This window comes from Lygodium microphyllum, chromosome 11, assembly GCF_053477565.2.
Source record: "Lygodium microphyllum isolate KBCC chromosome 11, Lygodium_microphyllum_v1.1.10, whole genome shotgun sequence".
NCBI classification, from domain to species: domain Eukaryota; kingdom Viridiplantae; phylum Streptophyta; class Polypodiopsida; order Schizaeales; family Lygodiaceae; genus Lygodium; species Lygodium microphyllum.
The window spans coordinates 94,026,552-94,039,804 of record NC_141145.1 but is presented as its reverse complement, the minus strand read 5'-3'; positions in this window follow the sequence as shown (position 1 = coordinate 94,039,804).

Below are 13,253 nucleotides of genomic sequence, written 5' to 3'. Positions count from 1 at the left end.
CAAAGGCTATCGGATGATACCACTTTTCCTCCCAGATTTGGGCTAAACAGCACAGCTGAAACTATACATAGTGGCTGCTAAAAATATATAGAACACCTCACCTCTTTTAGGTGCTTTTAAAACGGGAGCTTTTACTAGTTCCTGCTTCACATCCTCGAAAGCTACCTTACAGGGATCACTCCATACAAAGAAATAGCTAAATGACAATAGATTTGTAAGCGGCAATGTTCTTTCTAACAAGGCGTTTATAAATCTACGGTAATAACCAACCGAAGATAGAAAGCTATGAACTTCTTTCGGAGTGCGTGGTGGACCCATGGCAACTATGACTTTGACCTTCTCGGGATCTGTCACAATTCCTACCGAACTCACCACATGGCCCAGCAATACCCCATAAGGTACACCAAAAACACACTTACGTGGGTTTAGAGCGATACAAAATTGTCTGCAACGCTCAAAGCACTTTCTCAAAATGATCAACTGCCTTTCTCTCACGGTGGCGGCCCCTAAGTCATCAATAAACACCTTCAACTCTTCAGGGGATATATCACCGAATGTCTTATTTGATGTTCGTTACCACAAACCAGGCGCATTGCATAAACCAAAGGCCATCACATGGTACGCAAAAGTACCAAAGACAGTAATAAAAGTTATTTTCAACTTATCCTCTTCTGCAATTGCCATCTGGTTATATCCTGCAAAGCAATCCATAGATGAATATATCTCCCTACCCGCTAATTGATCCAAAATCTGGTCAATGAATGGCAATGGGTAGTAATCCTTAACCGTATGCTTATTCAGCTCCCTAAAATTTACACATAATCGGATCTGGTTATTTTTCTTCTTTCTGAACACAACTGGTGAACACCATTCTGTGTGTTGACAAGGAAAGATCAAACCAGCTTTCCTTAGTTTTTGTAACTCTTCAAACAGCCCTTCTCTCAGTTCGAAAGGCATACACCTTACTTTCTAACGCACAGGACGATTGCCCTCCTTCAACGGAATTGTATGAATGGCGAAACTAGGAGGAATGCCTCTAAGTTTATCATAACTCCAGGTGAAAATATCACGAAACTCTTGAATCAAGGACACATAGTCCTCCCTTTCTGCTGAGCTGAGCATAGAACCTAATTTAATTGGCCGCGAATCATTTGGCGTGCCAAGGTCTAGCTCAATAACATCTGCATCTCTTATACGATCTTGGGCCTCTATTGGCTCATTCAAAGTGATCTGATAGATGTCTTCCGTGTGGTGGATCCCTCTTTAAACTCATCACTCGATGATGTCTCACCGGCAGATAAATCCTCTAATGTCTCCAATTCTGTAGAAGATAGAGGAGCTCTCTCACTCTGCGGAGACTCAGGATAGGCATCAATCACCACGCGCTGGGCACCTCTGCTATCAACCGACCCGCGGGTATATCCACTTCACAATCCGCTTGCAAGATCCAAGGTCGTCCAAGTAATACTTGGTAACTTGGACACCCTGCAAAATGAATCACCCTAAAGTCCAACAGGCATTCTACATTTGCAACAGTGACATGGACCTTAGTAATGCAGCCTTCCGGCTGTCTCAAACTATCATCCGCCATTCTGAGAATTGTGAAGGTATCTTTCTGGATTGCAAGACCCAACCTCTCCATCAGTTCAGAACTCATAATGTTAACAGATGATCCCCTGTCGACAATGGCATAATCTACTAATATCCCATGGACATAGGCTGCAATCTTTGGGCAATGCTTCTCAACATGCTCAAACCAGTCATCACCAACTCGCGCAATACCCAAAGGTTCTACGATATACCCGGTATGCAAGATCTTTCTAAATTCCTTGCGTACTCCTGGGGAAAGCTTAATAAGCTGTAAAAGGTTCACATATGGCTTGACTTCGCAAAGAGAGCTCGCCAAATCGAATTCATGATAGTTCGGTAGAGTTCACTTTTCACGCCAAACCATCCGCTCTTTAGGTCGCTGAACCAGCTTTATTGCTTCTTTTTTAACTTTCACCTTCTTCCTCGGTGGTTCCTTATCCTTCTTAACATCGACTTTACTCTCCACAGGCTTCAGAGGTCCCCCTTCCATGGCAGGATCTAGAACTTGCATTCCTTTGTCGCCTTGTTTAGGGTTTCCATCGACAGGCTTATCCTTGTCGGCCTCTCTATCCTTTTGACCTCTTGTAAGGACAGCTCACAGATTAGAGGTCTCAGCATCATTAATACGCACAGCCTCAATCAAACTAACCCCACTACCACTAGGAATCTCCTCCACTGTAGTCTTTGGTTATTAGAGTATTTGTTTAGGCCCGTCTTCTCGCTGGGAATCATTTCCTTGCGCACAATGATTAACATGCCCTGGTTGCTGACTACCTCGCTGGAGGGAACTAATCTTACTCCAACCAACTGGCTACTAAATGGCCAGATTTCCCATAGATGTCGCACTTGATATTTGGGCAATTTCGTGGAATATATTGCCCACCACACCATTTGCAGCTAAACCTTGAAGGTGCACCCTCATCCAGGTATCTACTTCCTATCAAATTTTGTTGTTTTTTAAGAAAGTTAACATCAACGGCTATTTGTCGATACTGCTCCGTAATCATGTCGGTATAATGCTTTGTCATGTCCTTAACCTCGCCAAGAACATTGAAAGCGCTTGACTCGTAGCCTTGATCATTACCCTGTCATTCCATCGATCTAGCAATTCAATTAGGCACTAGTTGTTGAACCACATTCATGGTATTAGGATTAACTGTCTAGCCTCCACCATTTGGAGCCATTTGATTGCCTATAGGCATCGACATGCTAGGGGGAGCTGGTAATAAAGGCACATTCTGCATCATGTTCCCTCTCCCATTAGGATTAGCCATCGCTATCCCTTGCCTACTACTGCCATTGGCTGTCACCATATTATTTCCCAATGCTAGACCCATATTCGAATTGCCTCGAGAGGCATAGGCTGCTTGCAGTCGGGATTCCACTTCTTGTGCTCGTGTAATGGCAGTATCTACATCCCCCAAAGGGACACTACTCAACTGCAATTGGATATTAAAGTCCAAACCATGTAGGAAATATTGCAATTGGGCAGCTGCGGGGATAGGAATAGAGGTGTCCAACTGACGAAAAACCTCTTTTATTTTCTTCGCATAAGCATGAATATCCTCGTGTGGTTCTTGGCAGGTCACGTTGAGTACACGCAACCAATATTGCCCACCCCTTTCAGAGGCAAACTCCCTTCGAAAAGCTCCATAAAATGCATCAATATTCAATTTGGACAACCTTACTCACTCAACGTTGGTCATATTCCTCTAGAAAGCAATTGCCATGCATCCAGGAGATATTGTCTGATACATTTTAAATTTCATGCTTCATGCAAATTGTGAATGTCCACGTGCTCAAACAATTAAGAAAATCAACATTGGTGCTTAGTGCAAAAGCATTCTTTCAATGAATTTGACTATTGCTCGTATGCAGCGTTGCATGAACCTAGCACCGAGAAACCCTCGTGCTACTAGGTTCTTAATTTTTAATTAATGACTAACCTAAATGGTATGCATAAAAACTAGCAAGCTTTTCATCATTTCATTCGATATTTAAACACCTTTCATACACTCTACCCCCTCACCCGCTTAGGTTGTGCATCGTGCATAGGTTTAGGGTTCATTTTCATGTCTTTTATTGTATAAAAAGCAATAAAAACTCACTAAAACATAGAGGTAGGGCTGAACTGAGGCTAAACCTCATACTTCTGACCCCCCATACATCCACAAACATAAATCTTATTTTTCCTTAATTTTTGGCACTCAAAATCCATTTTCCCTTATTTTTAGTAGTTTTTCCCTATTCTTCTTGTATTTTTCACAATATTAAATGACTAAAAATTCAAAGTGAGTTGTGGGATGTGGCCCTTAGGTTCATTTGCAGCAAAAACACAAGTTTAGTTGGTGTGTCTTATTACATTTTCCATTGATATCTCAAAAACACCCAATTTTTCCATATTTCACGTGTTTTACGGGTTTTACACTACTAATTCCATCCACAACACTTATGATTTTCTAATTTTTTGATCATAAAGAGTTGAAAGACATTGCAAACAACATCATAATGCATAATCATCTCATAGGAACAAGTATTCATGAAGCAAATTGCATAAAAACACCATTTTCCTTTGTAAAAATGAGATTAGCGTTCTTTGCGGGTTGCGGGTTTTTATTTGTCATATCTCGGGACTGATTTCCAGCTACCATTAATGCTCATGACAGTCCACAATCAGCAATCTTCCATCTTCTTACACCACGGAGCAATGCGGTCTTCATTGGACAAGTATCCATCATCCATTCTGCTTCTTCTTCTTCACCACATGAATCTGCCTTTAGGAGAGAGAGAGGGAGGAGAGAGAAAGACCAAAATCAGAATTCTTCATAGAGACCACCATTGGAGGAGCAAAGCACGGCGAAATGATTAGCATCCAGGGGGGATTGAAGCCCCATGATCAATTGGGGGGTTTGCTCACAGGCAGGAAGTTGCCTCCTCCAAGATTGGGCGCAAAAATCGGGCGCATCCAGACATCTCCCTCCCCAAGTTTTTTTGCTTCCTCTCTTTCTCCACGTTTTGATGTTTCATAAAATGCCACACCCCCCCAAAGGTCACTTAGCATTTGGCCAACTCATGCCCACCTTTTCAAATATTGCCCACTTATTGGCTCCATCGCCGTCCGGACTCCGAATTGGGCTCTGAAAAATCCTGGGCGTCCGGCTCGGCATCTCCCATTGTCCGGTAACTCTTGTCAACCCACACGACAGTCTAAAAAGTTATGAAAAATCACCAAGTATTGCTCGGATGCCTTTAAAGCACTTTGACGCTTAAAATCGTCCTAGATCGAGCAGCCGCCTTCAACGTTGAATATTTTTCCCTTGATATTCATAATTTTTAGCTATTTTTAAGCACTTCTCGACATCAAAACTCCGCTCTCATTGGCGACCAGAGGATAGGGCGACTCAGCCTATCGAATCCCACAACAGATCTGCACAAAACAACGAAAGGAAGCATCAAGCTGATACAAAATAGATACATATTAAACACAGCACAATGCTCACCCTACCCCCTGACAGAACCAAGGCATAACATCCACAAGGAGTAGGCCTAGCATAATCTGATAAAAAGTCCGAAGCTAGTCACTAACTGACTACTCCAACACGGCCAAACAAAAAAGAGCTATCAAAGAGGTCGCCCTAATTGGTGGTTTGAACTACCTATCTAACTAAGGACAACACAACCGGGAGCTCCTACTAGGCGAGGACTCCTATAGCCTGATCAAGAAGTATTTTTTTTCAACACATTTCTTCTTTTAGGGTTTTTATTTTTCCATACTCGGGCATGTAAAAAGGAGGGAGTTGAGCGTAGTGACCCAAGGAGGACAGGGCATCGGCATCAGGACCTGTCTTGGTACCCAAGAACCTACCAAGCCCTTGCAAGGCGACACTTAATCCTTTTCTGACGCTCACTTTTATTTTCGCTACAACCTTCCTTGTTTCCTTTTTTCAGCAAGATGCCACCCCTAGGAAGACAAGGTATCGGCCCCAGGTCTGACTTGTCCCCAGGAACCTACCAGGCCTTCTCAAGGCAATGATCAAATGCGTCTAAATTTTCCTTTTATTATTTTCTTTTCGATTTTTATAGGGGTTAGAACCCCTTTTTACACACCTTTGTATTTTTTAATTATTTTTAAGATATTCAGGGTTTCTTTCCTCTGATCATCTTTATTTTCTCTTCTGTAGGCTTCTCTAACGGCCCCACAACTGACAAGAACTCCTAGAATGGCTTCCTACCAGGCTAGTAGAACAGGGTCACTAGGACTTCCGTCTAAAACAAGTCTTTTGATGCTTGATAATGTCGTTATTACAGGAGGCAATGACTACGCAGACCTCCCTCAAACATACTGAACCTAAACCTCGGGACTTCATGCCTTGGACGCCGGTTCCCAATAAGAAACGAAAAACCCCCCTTAATAAGTACACAACCACATATAACATAAAAACCATAGTACTCATACAGGATAGATATCACCTGGAGAGGGCCACAAGAAGCTTCCACACAACAAAAGGCTCCTTCCAAGCTCTTCATCAAATCTGTCTAGCACAGAACTCAAACAAGAAACCATTAACCGCACCTGCACTAAACAGAAAACTGGCCCTCTTGGCCTAATGAAATAACCCACTTCACCACAAAACTTAATTGGCCCTCTTGGCCTAACGAAATGAAACAATAACACCTCGCAAAACAGGCCCTCTTGGTCTAATGAGAGTAGACAGAATAGCATCTACACATCCTTCCCTGGAATAGCATAGATATACAATAATAGGCTCCCTTCCAAGGAGGAAAACACAAGGCTCGTAGCCCTAAACTAAATGCATAAGGTTATGACCCATCCCTCCTGCATATAGAGCAAGAGACGTACGCATAATATGTTGTCTGATTAGCCTATGGGTCCCGGATAATAATGGTAGATTGATCTCGGCCACTCTTTGCATCACCCATATCAACCATCATCTGCCATATATTGCATGGTCTGATAACATCCCCCACAAGCGACCGGGTCCTGTTTCATCATTGATCACAATATCCAAACTAGGACCACAATTAAAGAAGAGATATGCTTCATAAGCAAGATTTGCTAATGAATCCGCAAAAACTTATTCTAGTAACGTGAAATCAGCTAAAAAGACACTCTCTCAAACTCCTCTAGTAGGGTCATAGCAGCGCGATGATACATACAGAGAATGGGATTCTGCACTGTGTATGTCCCATCTAGCTGATTTAGGATCAACTGGGAATCCCCTTTTACTAACAATCGACGAATACCACCTTGTTTGTCCCATAATCAAGGCTTTATACGCTGCCATATTTTTAGTGAATCCTACCCTGAGATAAGCAGCTAACTTTATCGTAACTCTACGTCGGGGATCTCGGATTACTACTCCAACACTTCCTTTTTTATTAGGGCCCCTAGACGCTCCGTCAAAATATAATGTATACGTCCACAATGGGTTTACACAGACGGCCATCACAAACTCCTCTATTCGTAATTATGATAATCAAAGTTTAGCATGTTGAGAGGATGAACTGACGGCTCCATCCCACCTTCTTCATTGAACTCAAGAGGGATACTGGTCAACAGTCGTAAGCAATGATGGCAGAAGACTTTGATCTCCCACACAAAGGTTCCGCCTTCTTGCTCAATCACCTTATATCCTTTGCTCCACCAGATGAGTTTCCCCTAATGGTATCTTTGCTCCACATATGGGTGCTCCAAATAAGGGATTAACCGACCCTTCAATCGTCTTTTAAACTCTTTCGTAGGTCTCAGCTCATTCCTAGCATAGACCTGCAATGCATTTTCTTTGTATTAGTAGACTTAGAAATAATAAGGTTTAATCTTATTAACATTAACCTTATTTTTAAACTCTACTCCCTGTAGATCATCTAATAGGGCAGTAGACCTATTTTTCCCTAACCTCACAATCTTGTAGGGACCATCCCATTTAGGTTCTAGCTTCCCTGGAAATAGCTCCCTACGTGCATCGTAATAGAGGACTAATTGCCCTTTTTTAAAGGTGTATTTCTTTGCTCGAAGGTCATGCAACTGCTTCATCCGACGTTTGGCTACCTCCTGGTGTAATAAGCCCTGCAACTTTAGCTCATCCAGGTGGGCTATAGTCGTAAAACGTTCAAACAGGAAATCCCTATCTCCCAAAGAATGGTTAATTGCAAACCGTATGGTCGGCAATTCGATTTCGAGGGGTAACACACACTCTTCCCCATAAACCAATTTGAATGGAGTATGGCCGGTAGCTCGCTTGAATGTGGTATTGTACGCCCATACTGGCACATACAGCTTCTTGTCCCAGTCTCGTTTCTTCTCAGAGACTATCTTAGACAAGATACCCACAAGCTATTTATTAGTACTTTCAACCTGCCCATTTGCCTGTGCGGATTATAAGGATCGTTTTGTTGTGCTTGATTTGCCAAGCCTCTGTCAAGCTTTTGATCACCTTATTTAGGAAATGGATTCCACGGTCCGACACCAATTCTCTTGAGGGACCAAAACGGCATATTATCTGCTCTAAAAGGAAACTAGCAGTTTCTTTAGCATCATCTTTCCTTGTTGCACGTGGTTCTGATCACTTTGTGAAGTAGTTAGTTGCTACAATAATACACCTCTTTGGCGTACTAGACGACGGGGTAATGGGACTCACAAAATCAATGCCCCACTTCTCAAATGGAAGGATAGCCATGATAGGCATAAGTGGGTGTTTTCTATTTTCTCTACTGTCATGTCTTTGACATGTATCACATTTCTTAACATACTCAAAAGAATCTTGGAAGATAGATGGCCACCAATATCCGGCTGTTAAAGCTTTCTGCGTTGTCAACCGTCCAGCAAAATGGCCTCCGCAAGCAGAATCATGGCACTCTTCCGAAATGAATGGCACCTCATCAAGCATCACACAACGGCGATAGATGTCATCAACCCCTTACCGATATAGTGTACCTGCGATCAAGGCAAACTTTAATGCTTGCTACTTAATTTTCCTTCTCTCAGCTTTAGATAGTTCGGATCCAGCCTCTCCTGTCGATAAATAATGCGTTATTGCAGCATACCAGGAGGGAATAGACGTCGTATCTATCTTAAATAATGACTCCATGTCACTACCTTCAGCCACAGATTCTTTCGGCTCCCCAAAGTCCACAAGACATTCCACAATGCCTTGCAACCTTGGTGGCTTACTCTTGATCTCATAATCAAACTCCTGCAAAGTGATTAACCACTTCGCTAGACGATCAGGCGGCTGCAGCTTATTCATCAATAATCAAAGCCCCTCCGCCTTCGTATAAAGCACAACTTTCTCATAGAGAATATAATGCTTAAATTTCTTGGTCCCAAAGACCATCGCAAGACACAACTTCTCCATGTAGGTATAATTGATCTTTGAAATGCTCAATTTTCGACTAGCAAAGCCTATCGGATGATACCACTTTTCCTCCCAAATTTGGGCTAAACAGCTCACCTCTTACATAGTGGCTGCTGAAAATATATAGAACACCTCACCTCTTTTAGGTGCTTTTAAAACGGGAGCTTTTACTAGTTCCTGCTTCACATCCTCGAAAGCTACCTTACAGGGATCACTCCATACAAAGAAATAGCTAAATGACAATAGATTTGTAAGCGGCAATGTTCTTTCTAACAAGGCGTTTATAAATCTACGGTAATAACCAACCGAAGACAGAAAGCTATGATCTTCTTTCGGAGTGCGTGGTGGACCCATGGCAACTATGACTTTGACCTTCTCGGGATCTGTCGCAATTCCTACCGAATTGACCACATGGCCTAGCAATAGCCCATAAGGTACACCAAAAACACACTTCCGTGGGTTGAGAGCGATACAAAATTTTCTGCAATGCTCAAAGCACTTTCTCAAAATGATCAACTGCCTTTCTCTCACGGTGGCGGCCCCTAAGTTATTAATAAACACCTTCAACTCTTCAGGGGATATGTCATCGAATGTCTTATTTGCTGTTCGTTGCCATGAACCAGGTGCATTGCATAAACCAAAGGCCATCACATGGTACGCAAAAGTACCAAAGACAGTAATAAAAGTTATTTTCAACTTGTCCTCTTCTGCAATTGCCATCTGGTTTTATCCTACAAAGCAATCCATAAACAAATATATCTCCCTACCTGCTAATTGATCCAAAATCAGGTCAATGAATGGCAACGGGTAGTAATCCTTAACTGTATGCTTATTCAGCTCCCTAAAATCTACACATAATCGGATCTGGTTATTTTTCTTCTTTCTGAACACAACTGGTGAACAACATTCTGTGTGTTGAACAGGAAAGATCAAACCAGCTTTCCTTAGTTTTTGTAACTCTTCAAACAGCCCGTCCCTCAATTCAAAAGGCATACGCCTTACTTTCTAATGCACAGGACGACTGCCCTCCTTCAACGGAATTGTATGAACGGCGAAACTAGGAGGAATGCCTCTAAGTTCATAATAACTCCAGGTGAAAATATCGTGGAACTCTTGAATCAAGGACACATAGTCCTCCCTTTCTGCTGAGCTGAGCATAGAACCTAATTTAATTGGCCGCGAATCATTTGGCATGCCAAGGTCTAGCTCGATAACATTTGCATCTCTTATACGATCTTGGGCCTCTATCAGCTCGTTCAAAGTGATCTGATAGATGTCTTCCATGGTGGATCCCTCTTTGGACTCATCACTCGACGATGTTCCACTGGCGGATAAATCCTCTAATGTCTCCAATTCTGTAGAAGATAGAGGAGCTCTCTCACTTTGCAGAGACTCAGGATAGGAATCAATCACCACGCGCTGGGCACCTCTGCCGAATATCAGCTGATCCACGGGTATATCCACTTCACAATCCGCTTGCAAGATCCAAGGTCATCCAAGTAATACTTGGTAACTTGGACGCCCTGCAAAACGAATCACCCTAAAGTCCAACAGGCATTCTACATTTGCAACAGTGACATGGACCTTAGTAATGCAGCCTTTCGGCTGTCTCAAACTATCATCCGCCATTTTGAGAATTGTGGAGGTATCTTTCTGGATCGCAAGACCCAACCTCTCCATCAGTTCAGAACTCATAATGTTAACAGATGATCCCCTGTCGACAATGGCATAATCTACTAATATCCCATGGACATAGGCTGCAACCCTTGGGCAATGCTTCTCAGCATGCTCAAACCAGTCATCACCAACTCGCGCAATACCCAAAGGTTCTATGATATACCCGGTACGCAGGATCTTTCTAAATTCCTTGCGTACTCCTGGGGAAAGCTTAATAAGCTGTAAAAGGTTCACATTCGGCTTGACTTCGCAAAGAGAGCTTGCCAAATGGAATTCATGATAGTTCGGTAGAGTTCGGCTTTCACGCCAAACCATCCGCTCTTTAGGTGGTTGAACCGGCAGTATTGCTTCTTTTTTAACTTTCACCTTCTTCCTCGGTGGTTCCTTATCCTTCTTAACATCAGCTTTACTCTCTACGGGCTTCAAAGGCCCCCCTTCCATGGCAGGATCCAGAACTTGTGCTCCTTTGTCGCCTTGTTTAGGGTTTCCATCGATAGGCTTATCCTTGTCGGCCCTCTACTCTTTTGACCTCTTGTAAGGACAGCTTGCAGATTAGAGGTCTCAACGGCATTAACACGCACAGCCTCAATCAAACTAACCCCACTACCACTAGGCAGCTCCTCCACTGTATTGTTTGGTGGTTGGAGTATTTGTTTAGGCCCGTCTTCTCGCTGGGAATCATTTCCTTGCGCACGATGATTAACAGGCCCTGGTTGCCGACTACCTCGCTGGAGGGAACTAATCTTACTCCAGCAAGTGGCTGCTAAATGGCCGGATTTCCCACAGATGTCGCACTTGACATTTGGGCAATTTCATGGATAATGTTACCCACCACACCATTTGTAGCTAAACCTTGAAGGTGCACCCTCATCCGGGTATCTACTTCCTATCAAATTTTGTTGTTTTTTAAGAAAGTTAACATCAATGGCTATTTGTCGATACTGCTCCGTAATCATGTTGGTATAATGCTTCATCATGTCCTTAACCTCGCCAAGAACATTGAAAGCGCTCGACTCGTAGCCTTGATCATTACCCTATCATTCCATCGGTCTAATAATTCAATTAGGCACTAGTTGTTGAACCACATTCATGGTATTAGGATTAACTGTCTAGCCTCCACCATTTGGAGCCATTTGATTGCCTATAGGCATCGACATGCTAGGGGGAGCTGGTAATAAAGGCACATTCTGCATCATGTTCCCTCTCCCATTAGGATTAGCCATCGCTATCCCTTGCCTACTACTGCCATTGGCTGTCACCATATTATTTCCCAATGCTAGACCCATATTCGAATTGCCTCGAGAGGCATAGGCTGCTTGCAGTCGGGATTCCACTTCTTGTGCTCGTGTAATGGCAGTATCTACATCCCCCAAAGGGACACTACTCAACTGCAATTGGATATTAAAGTCCAAACCATGTAGGAAATATTGCAATTGGGCAGCTGCGGGGATAGGAATAGAGGTGTCCAACTGACGAAAAACCTCTTTTATTTTCTTCGCATAAGCATGAATATCCTCGTGTGGTTCTTGGCAGGTCACGTTGAGTACACGCAACCAATATTGCCCACCCCTTTCAGAGGCAAACTCCCTTCGAAAAGCTCCATAAAATGCATCAATATTCAATATGGTTCCGGCTTCTAAACCATGATACCATATGGCAGCTCTTCCTTTGAGAGTCATGTTGAAGAACATCATTAAATGTCCTTCTTCTTGGATGCGACAGTTAAACATCAGCTTTTGAAACTCCCTGATGTGGAGTTCTGCATCTTCCTCAACTAGCCCATTAAAAATGGGTAGCGAGTAACCTAGAGCCGAAAAATCTGTCGTTCCTATAGGAATTGCAATAGGCTATGCCATGACGAAAATTGGATTTGCACTAGGAATGGGGGCGGTGAGGTTATACCTCTCGCACTTGATGTAGACTGGCTTATGGAAGAAGGGGGAGCACTAGAGCTTCCACCTTCTGCTAACTTATTGCTTGTGGCACCAAGACCACTAGATCCACTCCCTTGTAAGAGTTCAACACCACTACGGTTAGGGGAATACCTCCTAAGAATTTCAGCACGTCGCCTAGCTCTTCCGTCTCTCTCTTGCTTTTGGATTTCGGCTAGACGATGCTTATCGATGAATAACAGGTCAATCTCAGTATCCTTTGGCATAAACTGCTAACTCGTCCCTAGACAACTAGGATTCGAGGACCGCCACTTCTAAGCAGCTCCCGACAGATGCACCACTGATGGAATCTAAACCAGGCCAGCACTGGCTCATGCACTAGCCGGACCTCTATCATGTGCTCAACAACCCCACGGCCTCGCGGCCAGGAGCGTAGATGACACATACATCATCTTTCTAAACATCTTGCGTTTGTATCACGTCTCGTAGTCCAACTCTAACCCAATTAACACTCCTCAGAGGGAGTCCCAACACATTGCCAAATAGCACGAAGTACAAACATAGGAGGTCCTCCTACGACGGCTGACTGTCGCTACCTCACTGCAACTCTCCTACAGCTTGGGGATTGGCCCCTCGATGCGTCGCTAAACATATATAACACTTCATCGCACGTATTTCCACTCAAGGTACCAATTGATTGTATCCAGGAATGTACCAT